The sequence below is a fragment of the Sapajus apella genome, unplaced genomic scaffold (genome assembly GCF_009761245.1).
Source record: "Sapajus apella isolate SASKATOON/1434 unplaced genomic scaffold, GSC_monkey_1.0 scaffold11, whole genome shotgun sequence".
NCBI lineage: Eukaryota > Metazoa > Chordata > Mammalia > Primates > Cebidae > Sapajus > Sapajus apella.
This window is the reverse complement of record NW_022436951.1, coordinates 31,131,102-31,146,249: the sequence shown is the minus strand read 5'-3', so window position 1 is coordinate 31,146,249 and position 15,148 is coordinate 31,131,102. Positions and strand designations below refer to the sequence as shown.

The 15,148-nt window shown below is 40.7% G+C and overlaps 1 protein-coding gene across 13 annotated transcripts in view; it reads right to left on the bottom strand.

Annotated features, from left to right (window-relative positions):
* CTNND2 (catenin delta 2) overlaps positions 1-15,148 on the bottom strand; it is a 944,995-nt gene that overhangs the window by 203,775 nt on the left and 726,072 nt on the right. The window lies entirely within an intron of this gene.

The following is a 15,148-nucleotide window of genomic DNA, read 5'->3' as shown; positions in this document are numbered from 1 at the left end:
GTGGTCCTGGAACTCTTTTCCTTACGATAGTTAAAGATTATACTTTTTAAAAATATATATTTTATTGCATTTTAGGTTCTGGGGTACATGTGAAGAACATACAGGATTGTTGCATAGGTATACACATGGCAATGTGGTTTGCTGCCTTCCTCCCCATCACCTATATCTGGCATTTCTCCCCATGTTATCCCTCCCCAACTCCCCACCCTCACTGTCCCTCCCCTAGTTCCCCCAACAGACCTCAGTGTGCGATGCTCCCCTCCCTGTGTCCACATGCTCTCATTGTTCAACACTATACTCTTTCATCTGACAGCTCTCATATTCTTTTATGTGTTGATAAAATGATTTCTTATGCTTTATTATGTTCCTTGGTAGTTTTGTGCTCCAAATTACATATATTAAATAAAATAACTTAAGTTTGACTTTTCAATAAATGGCATAATGAGGAAGAGGAGAGAGAGAATGTGTGTGTGTGAGAGAGAGACAGAGAGAGATTTAAAGACAAAATACCCCTACTATCCGATTAATAAAAAGTAAGTGCAAGAGGTGAAATCAACGTAATTTTTGGCCCTGGGTTAAGCAGTACTGGGACAGATATATTTTCCTACCCCTGTGTTAAATTGCTGAGATTGATACAAAATAATTTAAGTACTTGCTCTAGGAAAAACTTGCCTGTGAAAGTCTAGGCTGTGAACTAGGGGGCTGGCTTATCGGTAGTAATAGTTTGCTCATCATGACCATTTCAAGACCCCCCCTCACTATGCTATTAGTCAAAACTCTGCCCAGCCCAATGGTTCCCCATCTTGCAATACCCACCTTAAAATATCTCAGCCAAGGACCTACAGCCTTATAAATAACCTGCCTTCATTTTCCCTTTTGACACTAAGACTCTTTCAAGGGAGCATTTCAGAGCCACTGCAGTGAGGGAGAATACTTACTGCAGTAAGTCTAACAAACTCAGCTTTGCTGATCAAGGGGCTTTTATGGCAGTCTTCGGGGAGCTGACAGTTGACAAACATATAAATTACTGAAAATGGGTGGATGGCTAATGTGATCTTTGGTAAACATAGAGTCTGGCAAATTTTTGAATATTCAAGGAATCCATTAACCATAAGGTCATCACCTTATCTCCGTGTGTGCATGGAACAAAGGGCATTGAGCTGTTTACAGTTCCATTAAGTATCATAACCCGGAAGTTACACAGCCAGCACACATCTCGGCAAGGCCCCTAGCTGCCATTCCAAACTCTCTGGGTCTCCAGTGAGCAGGTATATACAACCTCTTTCAAAGACAGAGATGGCTATTGCCTTGGGGATTGGTTTCTTTTTTATACTATAGGTAGCACATCTACCCCATAGGTCCTGTTGATGTCAAAATAAAGGCTCTAATTGAATTTTGGGAGCTTGCTTACCCAGGAATCCCTGGGTTGAAGACACTGTCCTAAACTGGGCACTTTAAAGAGCACCCTTGGGTCCTATGTCTTTAAAGAAAAGCAACATTGACGAAGATATGGTGGTAGAATAAACAGAGCGGCAGCTTTTTCACAGAGCATCGCTGAACTACATGTCCAAAATAAGATCAAACTGAAAAAAAAAAACCATAACACAAATCATAGCCAAAATATCTAACATCTTTGAGTTCTTGTCATGCACAAGGGTTTTGTTAATCACCTTGCATGTATTAACTCATGTAAACCTTCAACAAAGTCCATTTTACAGATGAGGAAACTAAGACATAGAGAAGTTGAGTTACTGACAAACTCATTCAACTTCTGGGGAAAATGAAGGTCAGATAAGAGTCTGACTGTGATGCATATGAACAACCAGACAAATGTCAGATACATAAATTTGCTACTTGAAATTGCAGGGAAGTGATGTGGTGTGCTATCCTTTGAAGCAGAATACATGAACACAAGAGAATGCTCTGCTTTTCATCTTTTGCCAGTTCCCTTTTAGCCCCAGGTAATGTAGCTTGAGAAATTTAAAGAAGTCATTTGAGTTCACAGAAGGAAGAACATTCTGTTTTATAAGTTTTTAACTGACAGATAAAATTGTATGTATGTATCTTTATAAAACATGTTATTTTGAAGTATATATACATTGTGTAATGATTAACCTTAGTTAATTAAGAAGAACTTTCAGCTTTGAAACTACTTTTAAACTAATTTTTCTTGTAAGCATTTAATTCTGCTGACCTCTACTCTAAAACATGTACACACACAGCTACAACCTTCTGTGGGAAGCAAGAGACAAACATCAGATTGATATGAGTGGTAATTAAAAATCCCAATTGTTCATGTATTCACAACACTAATTAGATCTTTTTTTCAGTTAAATCAAAATTGACTGATACTGTATTGGTCCATTTTCATACTGCTATGAAGAAATGCCTGAGACTGGATAATTTGTAAAGAAACAGGTTTCATGGACTTACAGGTCCACATGGCTGGGAATGCCTCACAGTCATGGCAGAAGAGAAGGAGGAGCAAAGAAATGTCTTACATGGTGGCAGGCAAGAGAACCACGTGCAGGGGAACTGCCTTTTATAAAACCATCAGATCTTGGGAGACTTAGTCCCTATCACGAGAACGGCACACGAAAAGCCTAACCCCATGATTCAATTACCTCCCACTGGGTCCCTCCTTTGACACGTGGGGATTCTGGGAGCTACAATTCAAGATGAGATTTGGGTGAGGACACAACCAAGCTATATCAGATGCTGTTGCTGTATCATAATAATGCCAATGATGATCATAAGTCCTCACTTCCTGAGCCATTCCCATGTCACATGCACTATTTAATTCAATCCTGACCACCACCTTAGAAGAAGGGTACTGCTATTGGTTTCCTTTGCAGATCCATAACTACAGATTAAAGTGGTTACAGAAATCTCCCATGGACAGGTAACAAACATGATAGAGAGAGAGCTGGGTTATAAACAGGCTCTCACACTTCCAATTATATTGCTTCTTCCAGACATTCTACTAAGAGGTTATTTTTCATGGAAAATACACAATCAGTGGATAATAATATTAACACTCATTTATAACCTCTGCTGATCATGCTCAAATTTATATTCGAGTTTCATTTCTACAACTCTGAATGTGAACGTTTATTACTGCATATTTTCCTCCAAACATCATCTTTTCTTCCTTTTAGTTTTTCAGCAGATATTTTATGAATGCCTGTTGAGACAAGGCATTGCTAGGTACTCTAAGGAATATATAGTAAATTAAAAAGAGTCCACTTGGGAAGATAAAATTACACTTGCCCAGGGAAAAATAAAACCCACTTTATGGAGTTATAGACACTAAAGCCCATCAACTGTCCGAGGTGTTGTGTCATGAAAATTCTGGCAGTGAAAAGTCACCATGGGAGGAGATCACAGAAGGTTCTATGGGAGAGGGAAGTCTTCAGCTGGTCCCTGATGTATGAGCAGAATTAGCCACAACGAGAGAAAACATTCAGGTATCAAGAAAAAGGGAGCCAAGGCTTGCAGATAAGAAAGGGTGATGGATAACAATCTTAATGACTATGGGCCTAATTGTATAGTAGATGTTACCTAAAACATTAATTGAGTAGAAAAATATATTTTTCAACAACAAAATGATACTTACATTTGGACAATTGTAGTCTTACCCTAGAACAGTACTAGAGCCGTGAAAAAGTAATTAAAAATCATGACAAAAATGGCAATTACTTTTACACCACAATATTTCTCATCTAATCCACCTGGGTGGCATTAAGAAAGATACGTATGCACTGGCTTCATCTCTGAAAAATCTGGAAAGTAATCTGGAAAGTGATCTGGTGTGGGTCCTGCCACCTAAGATTTTTTTTAAAAAGTAGCCAGAATGAGGGACCGCAGGGACTGGGAGTTGTTTTATCTTAGTCCTGGTGACTTTAACTGACTTCACCAACATCAGCTTCCTCCACTGACTTCCTTCTGAGAAACAGGGAAAAAACTCTAAGTTATGATTATAGGAAAGTTATTACTGAGTTTTATACATGAGATCTTCATGCTTTAGCATAATCATGACTGAACAACTTCATTCATTTATTTATTTGTTCATTCATCTCATTATCCATCCATTCAGTTGACAGAATATTGTTTGGGTCCAGAACTGTTTCAACCCTCAGAGCAAGCAAACCACTGAAGAATTCTGTCTCACAAACGTTCAGCAATTTTGGATCAGTTCCTCTGCAGAGCTGGGAAGACAATGACAGGAAAATGAAAGAAGTGGTCTCAAGCCTCAAGGAGCTTCAGTGGATGATAGAGGCTAAAACGAGAAAGCAAACACATGTGGTATGTGGTTAAGGATGGAGACTGGAGAGGAAATACAAAAGTTGATGTGGAGAGAAGATGCAGGATGGAGCTACTTGGCACTACCAAGATCAGGACCAAGACCAGGATGTCACAAAGCTCATAAAATCCATTAGGCAGAGAGAATGTCCTTCTTGGAAATAAAAGGAAGGTCTGTGTGGAGAGAGAGAGCTGAAGGATGTGTGATGGACACTGAATGCACTCCCTGTGCATGTAGTTGGTTTCCAGCAAGGACTATAGGTGGGACATAGGGGGACATAGGTGAGACCTATGTGGGACACAGGTATTGTATGTTTTGGACCTAAGGGAAATCATTGTGCTTCTGTTTCTTAGAGTTTGGGTGGGGAAACAGATGTTCAGTGATCAAATTCAAGGCATCTGACTTTCAGCTTCCTACCAGCTCCATATCTACCACGCTGTAATGTCTGGCACTGCCTACAGTCAGGACTCACATTGCCGTTATAAAAAATGTCAACTCTGCCCGCCTGCGGAAACTTCTGGGCACCTGTCCCCTCTGGCTTGTAGCCAACCACAAGGGATTGGCCAGTGGAAGAATAAGCAGGCAGTCAGAGGGCAAGAGGAGAGAGAGAACTGGGGAGTGCTATGCCCACTCCTCTGTGGTGCCCCTGGGGCTGGGAAGCCTTGTGGCTAGAGCAGCCTCTCTTCATGGCTCCCAATCTTCCCGAGTTCTGGAGACCGTGTTTGCTTCCACCGCTTCCCACCACTGAGTCACCAGCTGCTCACCACCCCTAGATCAGTATACCAGCCCTGCCCACTCCTTGGAAGAGTCCCTGCATCAGATTCTGTAGAGAATCCCAGCTCAGTGTTCTTTTCGTGTCCTGTAGGAATCTGGATGAGAGCTGATGTGCAGGGGACACTTTCTTAAAAGGGCCTTAGAGACCACTCTAAGAAGTTTCAATTTTATCCAACAAGTGCAGTGGGATGTCATTAAGCAGGTAACTGTCATAACTGGGTTTTTGTGTTCGTTTTATAATGTTTCATTCTTTCTTGGTGGATCAATAACATTAAATAACAAAGTACAAGATAGATTTCCAATTGGAGCTACAAGGTTTTGAAAAAATCTCTAATTAAAAATTAAGATGAAATTCCCATAACATACATTTAATAACTTTCACGTGCACAATTCACTGCTGTTTAGCATATTCACAGTGACGTGTGGCCATCGTTTCTACCAGCTGCCCAGACATCTCTGTCATCCCAAAAGGATGGTTGGTTTTTACATACCATTCTGGAGGCATGCAGAGAACAGGCTGAAGTGTGGTGAAAGGAATTGGAAAGGCGAGCTAGGAGGCCACTTCAGAACCCCAACGGAGAAATGGCCAGCAGAGATGGCCGTGGCCAAGTCTGAGATGCAATTCAGATGTAACACTGTCTGGCTGGCAGCTCGACTAGATGTGGGGCTGCAGGGAGATGGAGATTTTCTGACTTCGAGCACAAAGGTGAGAAACTGGAGGAGGAAGAGGTCTGGCGGGAAGTTCTGGGCTCCAGTTTGGGATGTGTTAAGTTTGAGAAGCCAAATCAGACATCACTATCAAGAGGCAGCTGGGTGCATGCATGAGCACAGCACCAAGGTAGAAATGTAGAACCCTCAGCATTTAAATGGTATTTAAAGCCACAGGCCTGGATGAAGTCACAGAATTAAAGAAATAAAGGGTTCAAATAAAGAACCAGCAGCCCAGGGCTGGTCCTAAGCATGCCTGCATTGAAGAGTCTGATGGTGAAGGTAGTTTGGCATGAAGAAGAAAGAGCAGTGTAAAAAACGTAGTTGCACAAACTGTTCATCTCGGGATGGTTTGCTACTCTTGAATGTCATGGATACCTTCTTCTGTTAGTTGCCGATTTATTTTTTTAAATATCGCAAGTAATTTGAAAGCTTTTCTCTTTATATCGTGCATATTTGTGAAAAAAGAACTAAGCCACAGTTCTCGTTTAAAAACATCTGTTTCAGGACTATCAGAGGGTTGATTGAGAACAAATAAAAACGCATTAGGCAGTTGATCACGATGGCATGTATTCAGTGATTATACCAGAACACATAACAGGAGGGAATACAATCACTTATTTTAGGAATTTCCTGAGTCAAAGAAGGAGAGACATAAGCAGAGCGTGGCAAAGCACGCATAACGGCGCAGCCTCTATTATGATTGGAATGTAAAGTGTAATAGGATCTTCAGGAAACAATTTAGGAAAAGTGACAATCTTGCTTATTTAAATGCTATGTGACATTCAGAACTACTCCTTCAGGTAAAATTACAAGACTGATAAAATGGCTTTTCAAGATATTGCTGAATATGCTGAACACATGTAATGCATTTATCTGTTTACTAATCCAACCCTTAGGCTAGTATAAAACTACATTGTTTCCTGAGCATTGAAGGTGACTTTCCTGAGCTGACATGCCAAAACTTTGGAATTTCTATGCTTGTCTTTTTCAAACCAAATTTTAGATTGCTTTTATTTTTTTTTACATAGCAATTTCTCTGTATGGGTACATACAGTATAAAATAAATTCCATTTTACATTACAATTAATCTTTATCAAATCGTAGGTTCACAAAAAGTACATGTTTTTGGTATACATTTTCAAGTTTTCTAAGATGAAAACGATAGTATTATTTCCTCTGATTATAAAATACACATGGTAACATTAAAATCTTCAGTGTATTAAAAAGGGATAAAAATAAAGTAAGAAAAAAATCCACCCAGAGATAATGAGATCTGGGAGACATGCTCTTCTTTACGGATCTGTTCGTACATACTTACATGTCACTCGACAGAAATAGAATCCCAGCACACATGCTGTTTTTTAACTTGCTTTTTGCATTCAACACATGTTATGGATATATTTTGACATCAACATCTAGCCACATCTTAATTTTTAATGCCTGGTAATGTTCTATTTGATGGTCCATTTTTATCTAATTGTGTGTTAATGGACATTTAAGTTGTTTCCTTTTTTTTCTGCTGACATTGGCTCTTACCATGTACTAGAGTGTTTTAAATGCTTTCCATATATTAACTCATCTGCTTTAAAGATGTTTCTTAATAGTCTCTCAGTATAAATTTCTAAAACTTGGATCCCTGGGTAAAGAGTCTACACATTTTAAATACTGAGGCATATTGCCAAAATGCTCTCCAGAAAGATCAGATCACCCTCTTGACACTGTTACCCAACAGTGTGTGTTGCTGTCCCTCACCAACCTTGGGTGTCAGCAATCATTCTCATCTTTGGAGGTCTGCCAGCAGACATGCATCTCCTTCCCATGGGCATTCCTTTAAATTAAGCTTCTTGTGAGCATATTAGCTGCTTGCATGTTGATTTTTGAAATGCCAGTTCGTATCTTTTGTTTTTATTTCCCAGCTGGGTCATGCATGGGAATGAACACATAAATAAAACTACTAAATGTTGCAGAGCTGTCGAGATGCTAAAGAATCGAGAAGTTAGTAGAACCAGTACTGATGCTCACAATCATTATTCTTCCTGTCTTAACTTTTGTGACCCTTAGTGTATTGACACCTATATTTCTCTTTTCATGGTATCTTAATTCATTTGTTTTCTACAATGAATCCCATATTTAAAAATCCAGGGGACATGTATCTTTTCTGTTTCCCCCCTCATGTGATTCCCCCATCTTCTGTCTTGGTGAGAGCAAGCCTTAACAATTATAAACACAATGTATAGAAAGGCTTTGGAAACGTGTCACCACCAGACACATACACTGTTGACAATGGACATTAACTTTCACCACTGTTTCCATGGCAAACTCTTGTCTCTGTTGCCAGTAGAAGGATACAAAGCTCTAGCCATGCACTTTACTAAGCATATCCATTTTACTATGTTTGTAGGTTGAGAGTGTAAGCACTGATATAGTTGAAAACAGGTTGAAATCCTTCATGGAGTGAGATCCTATCGATCTATCCAGAAATTTCTACCTCTTTCTCCAAACTACCTTAGCCTGTGAAGTCTCGTTTCCTTATCCTAACTTGCAATAATGAGAACTCAAGATCCAGCAAGATCCGTATTAGGCTCTACCGCCATTACTGATTCATAATTTCTAGCTAAAAATCCAACAATAACCTAACTGTACTTACCATCTGTTTATCTCAACTGGCTATTTATTCCAACTTATCATGTCATTGCTCTCAGATTAATGTTCCTACCCTGCAGGAGGGATCCATGGCACTGCCCCACTCAACAACCATCTATTTGTCCCATCTTCCACAGATTTCACATCAGACGACATAACAGCATCTAAAAGACCAAGTTTGTAGGATTTGTTGATATGTTTTTCATCTAAGTTTCTTACGCAAACTCTTAATAAGAGTAAGGGTAATAACATTAAAATATAACCTCTCTTCTGGGAACTGAGCTAATGAGGTCCAGATACATAATCCTGTGATTGAATGTAATAAATAGATGGAGTTTTTAAACTCCTGTGAAGATACATGAGTATTACATCCTTTATTTCACCTCAACAATTCCCAATGCACTCAGATTCTCAGCAGGGACTATATAAGTTGATGTTAAGGCTCCAAGGACAGAGTGGTGTTTAGCTATTCTGTGTTTTACCCTCAAGGGAAATCCTGGTGCTTTTGTTTCTAGGTGGCTAGATAGGAAAACTGATATTCAATTAGGAAATCCAAGGCATTTGGTTTTTAGTTTCTTACTATGTATCTACAATATGGTGATACCTAACACTGTCTATAGGACACCTACTGTTGTTAAACAGAAAAAAAGAACAAAAAAAAAAACAGTAAAAAATTATTGGCCTAATCAAGAATCTAAGACACTCCCTATTTGTGATTCCAGAATTTTTAACATAGAAAATTTAATCAAAATGTATATATAAAATATATGTATTGCAAATGATTAACTTGCTTTTACCTATCACCTCCTGGAGACTAAAACAATATTAAGGGGAAGTGAAATTTTGAGGGACATTATTTTTTTGGTCTTGTTCACAGATAACTACATCTACAAAATACTCTCATTAACTACATGGATCAAGTTAGATGGAAATTTATGCCATCCATTTAAATTCTGAATAATATACTGCAAAAACAACCTTTGTCATTTTGTTAATAATTAGATAGCAGTGCCATTTATTTCCTTGGGTGAATTATGATTTGTGAGGATAAAATAATATCATCAGATAAAAAGCATCCTCAATTCCATTGCAAGAAAACATGCATTGATTAATTTAAATACTATATCAAGTTATTTATGCCAGAGAATGTATGTAAGATCATACTGATCAGTTCCTGGTAGCTACTGATATTCTGGCAGTGGTGTTGGTGAAGGCAAAGAAATAGAAAAGGAAGAGATGAAGAAGACACAAAGTTGGCTTAGGATTCAAGCTGCTTTTACGTTGTTTAGGATGGAAATGAGATCTCTCAGCGCCCCTTGCTATGCCTGCAACAGTGTTCAGGTATTCTTCATAGACATGTTAACACACTGTCACCCATGACAACTCACACATTAAGCAAGGTCTTACTATGAAATCAAAGACGAATGAGCATCAGTGAACACCAGTCAGTCCGCTGCTAACCTAAGCCCTTTTCTCAGTAGGCTAAAAGGAGAACACAACAGTGGTTATGAGTTGGGGAGTACTCCTGAGGCCCAGAGTATACAGCTCAATGAGGGAAAAGTGGAATATAGTTTCCACCAAATTACTCCAAGAGGGATTTGTTGAAGTCCTATGATACGCTGGGTGGAACATCATGGAAACAAAGATGACTATGAAACTTCCCCTGCTCTTAAAGAACTTACAGGTCAATGTTGGTGTCAGAGAGAGAGATGATACAACTTGAATGGAAAATCAAGTCATGTGAACCCTGGTGGGAGAAGCACGATTAACAACGCCTCGTAATGGAAGATGATGCTAACAAAATGAAGCAAACGGCGGCTAAGAACATCTGAGGAATTTGAGATGTAAGAAATCAGTAGAGCCTAGCAGAATTTTACTCTTTAAAAAGTATGTATATAATCAGAAATTTATGATATATAAATATTTTTGTTAAAATTAATTAGACTCAGGGCACTCATAACATTTAATCATTTTAAGTTGGCAAAGAATGTAATGATGGTTATCAATTTAGTGTACAAAGAAGACATACACAATACATTATTCACTGTATACTGAAATTTAACTCTTAGAAAGACATTTGTCCTACTGATCTTTTTGAGACTATGAACTACAATAGCTCGTAGCTAGAAAACTCTTACTTAAAATTACCCCACTAAGATGACAGTGCATATATGTTACAACTGTTTCTTAATTATGAAGATGGTATGTTAAGCAATAAGTAGGTAATTTTTCACAGTTCGACTAAATTTTCTCAATTTCAGTTGCCTACATTCTCCTGGATGGACACATTTCAAGGCAAAACACATGGGCATTTATTCTCAAAGATGAAGCACAGCACTGTACTACATTCCTAAAACAAGGTTATCATTTAAAATATGAACCATGCCTTTAAATATGCATGTTTACCTCAAACTTCTGACCTCAGGTGATCCACCCTCCTCGGCCTCCCAAAATGCTGAGATTATAGGTGTGAGCCACCATGCCTGGCCTAAATATACATACTTATCTATACCTAACCTTAACATTCTATAATGTCTCCATTTTTAGTTCTTGTCACAAAGGAGCTAGGAGGTATGTTTGTTACAAGAGAAGTGGTTTTAAAAAATCATTTTCTGACCTCCACTTCTAAAAGTTAGTAAGTTTGAAGTCTGAGGACCTACTGACATCCCAACTCTCTTATAAAAGGTTTAAATTATTCCCAGAATAGATAACCCTGGATATTATCTAAATTAAAAAAAAATATGTAATTGGCTTGGAAAAAGCAGGTATTTGTATTCCAAAATGATGCTGTGTAAACATGGAAGAACTTTTGGTTTGGTACTTATTACATTAAGCTTTTAATGTTTCCTTCTTATCCTAACATGGGGATGATAACAATAATACACTTTTTATTTGCTGGAAATAATAAACTAAGGGCTCTGCTTATTGAAGAAATAACAGCAATGACCTTCATTGAGGGATAGCTGAGGCTAGGGCACTAATTCTGTAATTAGGATAAATGTGGGGTTGATATGGCTTGCTCTGTGCTCCCACCCAAATCTTATCTTGAACAATAATCCTCATGTGTTGAGGGAGGGACCTGGTGGGAGGTGACTGGATCATGGAGGGGTGGTTTCCCCCATGCTGTTCTTGTGATAGTGAGTGAATTCTCATGAGATCTGATGGTTTTAAAGGGTGGCACTTGCCCCCCTCGTGCGCTCTCTCTCCTCCAACATGTAAGATGTGCCTTGCTTCCCTTTGGCCTTTCGCTATGATTGTAAGTTTCCTGAGGCCTACCCAGCCAGGTGGAACTGTGAGTTAATTAAACTTCTTTCCTTTATAAATTACCCAGTCTCAGGAAGTTCTTTATAGCAGCGTGAGAACAGACTAATACAAGGGTCATGTGGTCTTAAATGTAATATGTTATTTTGGAAGCAGAATCCTAGGTTAATATTTAAAGCATTTTAAAAAAGAAAGGTAACAGTGACTGGATGAGAACTCACTTTTAAGTTTCACACACTGAAAGCACAAGCAAGGCTATGTGCCTTACACATTGTAGAATCTCAGCATTGCGGCGCCTGTAATGGGATGGGCTCCTCTGCTCATGTCCCTGACCCCAAGGCAGGATGTAGGGTGAAGAAGGACCTCATCTAGCCTGCTGGGGACAGAGCCTGTAACACTGATCCCTTTCCCATATTTGCCCCAGGGCTTAGCTGAGCAACACTCTCTAGATCCTGATACCTCGTAGAAAACAGTGAAAACGTGACCTGGCTCTTTAGAGAACCAAACTGAAATACATCACTCGAATGACGCCAGCTGGCAACTCCTATAGAATTCCTATGTAGCAGGGATGCTGGCTCCCATCTGAGTTGATACCTCTGTCCCCTGCGGAGTTCAGACAGGGCTCAGCACTCCCAGTTATCTGAAGATGTGGAGTTGACAGATTCTGCTAGTATGTGGGCCCAGAGGTTCTGGGGAAAAAGCAAGCCTGTGCGCTCAAGGTCTGGGATGTGTTTGGCAGGTCAGGCAGGCCTGGCAGAGGCTGACTGGCAGGGCAGGAAAACCTCCTAGGAGGGAACTGATGTGAATGCAAACCAGCCAGCTGGTACCATGAGCCGGGTGCAGTGACAAGGAGGGTGGACCCAAGGACTGGAGTGGGAGCCATTGTTTGACTTGTCCTCAGCCCAGCAACAGAGGCACATCTCCATTCCAGGGAAAGAGTCTAAGGTGGAAAAAGCTCTTTCTGCAATTCTAGTACAAATTGTAATGCAAAGGGCAGTGAGCCATTCTTTCTCTCTGGTTTGCCTACTTCCTCATAGCTACCTTCTCCTGGGGGCTCAGGGCAGACACCTGTGGGGCCACTTTCCCCCAGCAGTAGGTGAGATGGCCACAACCAGCAGAGCAGCACAGGCTATGCCCCAGGGAGCCAGGGAGAGCAGCGGGGGAACTGCAGGCTCTTCTGCTAAGCCCAGGGTGTAGAACAGACACACGAGGAAGTGGGGACAGTAGAGCCTCCAGTGAGGAACTGCGTCTGCTAGAGCAGGATGGCAGGGAGGGCTGTGTGAAGGCCAAAAACCGAGAAGCCCACGTGTGTGTGTGTCTGTGTGTCTGTGTGGTGTATGTAGTGTGTGTAAGTGTGTGTGGTGTGTGTGTGGTTTGTGGAGGGGCTGTGTGTAGCATGTGATGTGTGTGTGTAGGGGTTGTGTGTGTGGTGTGTGTGTAGTGTGTGGTGTGTGGGGTGTGTGTTATTGTGTGTGGTATGTGGTGTGTGGGGGGGTGTGTGCTATGTGTGGAGGTGTGCGTGTGGGATGTGTGTGTGTGGTGTGTGGGAGGTGTGGTCTGTGTGTGTAGTGTGTGTGGGGGGGTGTGTGTGGGAGGGGGTGTGTGGTGTGTGGGGGGTGTGGTCTGTGTGTGTGGTATATGTGTGTTGAGGGGTGTGTGTGTGTGTGTGTGTGTAGTGTGTGTCTACGCACACCCGAGCATGTATGTTCATGCCTGCATGTGCCAGTCAGTGTGTGTGGTGTGTGTGTTTGTGGTGTCTGTGTGCAGTGTGTGTGCACACACCTGGGCATGTACGCTCATGCCTGTACGTGCTGGTCAGTGTGGGTATGCCTACACTGCACAGGCATGCTTGCATGCACCCACCTTCATGTGGACATCTAGGAGCGTACCCACCTGTGCATGCATGTCTGTCTGTGCAAGTAAAGTTTGTGACTTAGTTTTTGGAGGAGAGGGATGGATGTGAGACAGTTGGTGTTTTAAATAAATTTGTCTCAACTTCAATCTGTCTCTTCCCCTATCCATGTCTAGGTAGTTTTCCACCATCCACATGCCCTCAAAACTCTTATTGCAGGTGATTGCTCTCAACTTCTCGCCCTCAACTCTTACTATGGGCCATTTCCCTCCAGGACTGGTTAACACTATCTTTGTGTAAAAGACATACAGCAAAAGAAACTGGGGACAGCCAATGGGAAGAAGCAATGCCAAGGGTAGCTGTGGGCTGTTCTTGCAAATTTCATATGACTGACAGACTTTCTGTGGCCTAATGATTTTTTTAAAAAGTGCTTTGCATAGATATCAGCTGTTTCCGTAGGAACTCAGATTGTGTTTCATTACATTGCAGCCCTAAAGGCAGCCTCAGCAAAGCTACCTAGAGATGGTGAGGGAGCCCCCTGGAGGTAAGGGGAATTTTAGGAAGATCCTGGTATTTGGAGGTTGATAAGCAAATTTTAGTGAGAGACTGCTTTCCATTCACTAAGCTGTGGCTTATCTAATCAGACTTAATGTTTGCTTTAGGGATAATTCCCCTTCTCAGGTCACCTGATCATTTCTTCCTTTTCAATCCCATTTTCATTAGATTCAAATTATAAGTACCTAGCCATGCTCAATGAGAAGTTTATACATGACAATAAAATTTCACATCTGTGTTTACACACTTCGATAACTAAGTTAATAGCAAGGGCAGTTTTGCAGAAAATTATTAAATTGATAGACTGCTTGAAAATCCTAAATGATCCATGTTCATCTCATAACCACAACTGTGTGTTAAATACAATTTTCTAACTCCTGTTAATTTAACAAAGTCTTAGGAAGTCTCCTGAAAAAGGGCATGGAAAGTAAAGCACATTAGTGTGCGTCTCCACCCATACATGCCCTTATAAAGGATGCGTGTGACAGCGTGTGCAGAAGTGATGACACATACTAGAAACATCCAAGGTCGAAAGTAGAGAGGATGGGCATCAACACTCACCAGCTAGCTGGTAAAGATATCCAGCAGCTAAGGCCCCAATGCCAAAGAAGAGGAGCAAATAGATTTAGTTTAGTTTTTTCTTTTTTTTTTTTTGAGACCTAGTAGTTTTGCTCTTGTTGCCCAGGCTGGAGTGCAGTGGTGCGATCTCAGCTCACTGCAAACTCCACCTCCTGGGTTCAAGTGATTCTCCTGCCTCAGCCTCCTGAGAAGATGGGATTACAGGCGCCTGCCACCACGTTTAGCTAATTTTTTTTGTTGTTGTTGTATTTTTAGTATACACAGGGTTTCATCATATTGGCCAGTTTGGTCTCGAACTGTTGACCTCAAATGATCCACCTGCCTCGGTCTCCCAAAGTGCTGATATTACAGGCGTGAGCCACTGCACCTGGCCTAGATCTAGTTTTGTGTGCTCTCTCTCGCTGGCTTATGCTGTCTCTCTCTGTCTCTCCCTCCTTCTCTCAAACTCTTTTCTTTCATTACCTTGAGCA